Below are 3,721 nucleotides of genomic sequence, written 5' to 3'. Positions count from 1 at the left end.
CTTGTTAAAGGAGCAATCTGCAGACTTCTTAACCCTGAAATATCATGTTGCAAGACTACGGTATCTTACCAAGAGCACAGACTGGATCTTCATTCTGAACTCTCACCCTGCTACCTAAAACTATATTACCTGAGTAAGTTTCTTAACCCATCTGTGCCCCACTTTTAGTATCTGCAAGACAGGAATAATAACAGTACTCTTCCCATGGGGTTGATAAGAGAATGAAATAAGTTAATATATGTAAAGTACTTAGGATAGTACCTGGCACATGGTCAGTGCTCAATAGATTTCAGCTATTAATTTTTTGTTATTGTTATTATTTTCACTCAGTTGCACATGTCAACCTCTCCTTAGAAAGCATGAGTTTCTGAACAGTCAACACTGCTTTCTTGGCTTGGTATTTCAAGTGACCACTACAGTGCCTGATACAGAATAAACACTGAATGAGAAGAAGCTGGAGGAATATCCCTCCTTGCCCTAGAAGTGAACTTGAACTTGCTTGCTCCCTGCCATGGGTATCCAAAGAACTTTCTTTTTCTGCCCCCATCAACCGCATGTTTAACCCTGCTGGTTTTCATTTATTTTATAATTCAATCATAATGAATTTTAAAATCCATTCTAACTTCCAAGGATCTCCAGAGACTTGCTTCATCAGTCTGACATCAAGTTCATTTACATTTCTTATTTTTTTTCATGTCCTCGTATGAGGTCTAAGCATTGTTCCAATAAAACACTTTTAAGATTGCATTACACATACTGTGTGCTATTTACTTCTGGCTGCATGTTCAAATTAAAAAGCAAGAAATTGCTTATGCCCTGATCAACTCTTACAAACTGTAATGCTATATCTGTTATAACTGAAAAAAAAAATTGGACCTGAACTATTCTTTTCTAACCATTTATGCTAACAGTTTACGTGAGAAATATTTATACAATAACATAGACAATTCTAGATCAGTGAGATGTTTGAGGCAGCTTGATCTCTCTCCCAGGTTGGTAAGTCCTTATGTAGCTCCATGATAAATACTCAGCTATCTTCTACAGTATTGTTCCAGAAGAATGAACTCACTACTTCTAAACTCATTCCTTTTGTGGGTGATTTTAATTGGTGGGAAATTATTTCTTACATTTCTCTTAAAAACAACACAGCAAACCAATGATAAATCACCATCTTCCATGATGGCCTTCCAATATTTCAAAACAGTTATGCTACTTCCTAAAGTGTTTTGAATGTACTGGTGGAGCCCGAGGATTTTTAGACCTAGAAGGCACTTAAGGATAACTTAATCTTATTATTTTGCAGATAAATGAAAAATGAGAGGTTTGAAAAATGGATGTCCAATGTGGCACATTTGTCCGTTCATTTATTATGTTGTCAGCAACTAGCTTAAGACACTTGAATTTTATAATTCACTATAATGTATGCAATTTTATAATTTACTATATCAAAGAAACCAGGAACAGATTTCTAATTTATTACATAAATAACTTTAAGACCTTGGTGGACCGTGGCCAGTCCATTTTCCTCCCTGCCTCCCCAGAGACCACCACTACCCTATATCTGTTATTCAACCTTTAAACATATTGTACCACTTAGTGTTCCAGCAGGGAAGTAGAACCCCTCCCAGTGATATGGAAAATGGGATTTATGATGGGGATTAGATTTTATATGCTTGTAGGAGCTGTGGAAGAAGTGGAGGACCACTGCCTCCACCCCTGGTTGTGGGCCTGAAGTCATTTTAGGTTTGGGGCTGGCGGCTCAGAAGATGAAAGGGGCAAAATAAGGACAGGCTAGAACACACATAGGCTCTCACCACCTCCAACCTGGACAGTGAGGATGATGTAGAAGAGGCCAGTACCCTGCAGCAGCACACCCACCAAAAGCTGTACTCAGAGAAGCTGAGGGACTGGCTGCTGCCCTACACCACAAAGGCACAGGGTGCACAAGGCTCCGGCTCCTGACTCCCATGCTGACCTGCAGAGCAAAACAATCGCTTCCCCTTTGCCTTTGAAATCATTCAAATATCATTTGTTGCCAAATTTGTTTTACTAAATTTGTGTATGTCTTTAAACATCACTTGTAGTTGTTTTTCATGTTTTTAAGCCTGACATTAATGGCATCACGGATCTGCTCTTCTGCAAGTTTTGTCCTTTTGAGTTATTTTGGTGAGATGTAACTATTGATCATTACTGCTCAAACTCATTTGGGTTTTGTTTTATTTTGCATGGCATTGCATCAAAGAGAGTAGCACAATTTGTCCACTCCCCCTGGTCCATATTTGAATTTTTCCCCATTCCTTGGTGTTCAACAGATGCTTGAACAGTATGATCCTGTCCCCGAGCACTGCAGGAGAGCTGATTCCAGAGAGCACCTAAGAGCATCACAGACTCGGCACATCTTCCGGAGTCACTGCCAGGTTACATCTTAAATTTGAAACAACTTACATTCCCATCAGCAGTACTTGACATCGGCGATTCTCAATGGACATGGGGGATTTTGCCCTAGAGGTCACATTTGGTAACATGTGGGGGACATTTTTACTTGTCACAAATGGTGGTGGGGTTTTACTGTCATCCTCTTTTTCAGTGGGAAAAGATTAGGTATATGCTGCCAAATATCCTACAGTGCACAGGAAATCCCCGCCTCCCCAAGAAAGAATTATCTGACTGCAAAGGCCAGTAGTGTGACATCAAGAAACATTGCTTCAGAGCTGGGATTGTGGCTCAATGGCAGAGCACTTGCCAAGCATGTGCGAGGCCCTGGGTTTGATCCTTAGCACCACATAAACATAAATAAGTAAAGGTATTGTGTCCATCTACAACTAAAAAATATTTTAAAAAGAAAAGAAACACTGCTTTACATCCTTGCAGAGAGTTGAATCTGTCATTGTTTTATGGTTGGGTCAATCTGATGGTTGTGAAACAGTATCTTATTGTTGTTTTAACTGTTCATTTCACTGAAGTTTGAAATTCTTTTTCAAATGTTCGCCAGTGATTTAAATTTTCTTATCTATGGATTTTTTTTCCTGTGCCTTTTGACCAATTTTCCATTGGATTTCTTTGTTGTATTTGATTTTGTGTGTGTTGGAAAGGGAGAGTTTTTTTTATGTACTTTGGGTACTTATAATTTATGGTATACACACATTAAATATATCTTTTCCAGTCTTGAGCTTGTCTTTTTATTTTTTGAGAGTGTATTTTTAATTTTATTGTGACAAATTTACTGATCTTTGTCGTGTTTTTGTATCTGTTTTTTTTTTTTAAATCTGGTACTCATAATTCATTAAGCCATTTTCTTTCTTTGTACAAATTTTTAAGTGGTGACTTCCATATTTCAGTTTTTAATCCTCTTGAAATTTATTTTTACAAATGTAATAAAGTTAGTTTTTTATATGGATAATAAAATGTGTTAGCACAACTTTTTTGGTTATTTTCTTACTTGAATTTTTCTTTTTCTTTTTCTTTTTTTTTAAATTTTTTATTGTTGGTTGTTCAAAACATTACAAATTTCTTGATATATCATATTTCACACTTTGATTCAAGTGGGTTATGAACTCCCATTTTTACCCCATATACAGATTGCAGAATCACATCAGTTACACATCCATTGATTTACATATTGCCATACTAGTGTCTGTTGTGTTCTGCTGCCTTTCCTATCCTCTACTATCCCCCCTCCCTTCCCCTCCCCTCCCCTCTTCTCTCTCTACCCCCTCTACTG

This window comes from Marmota marmota, unplaced genomic scaffold (assembly GCF_001458135.2).
Source record: "Marmota marmota marmota unplaced genomic scaffold, marMar, whole genome shotgun sequence".
Lineage (NCBI taxonomy): Eukaryota > Metazoa > Chordata > Mammalia > Rodentia > Sciuridae > Marmota > Marmota marmota.
Note: the sequence above shows the minus strand (reverse complement) of the source record.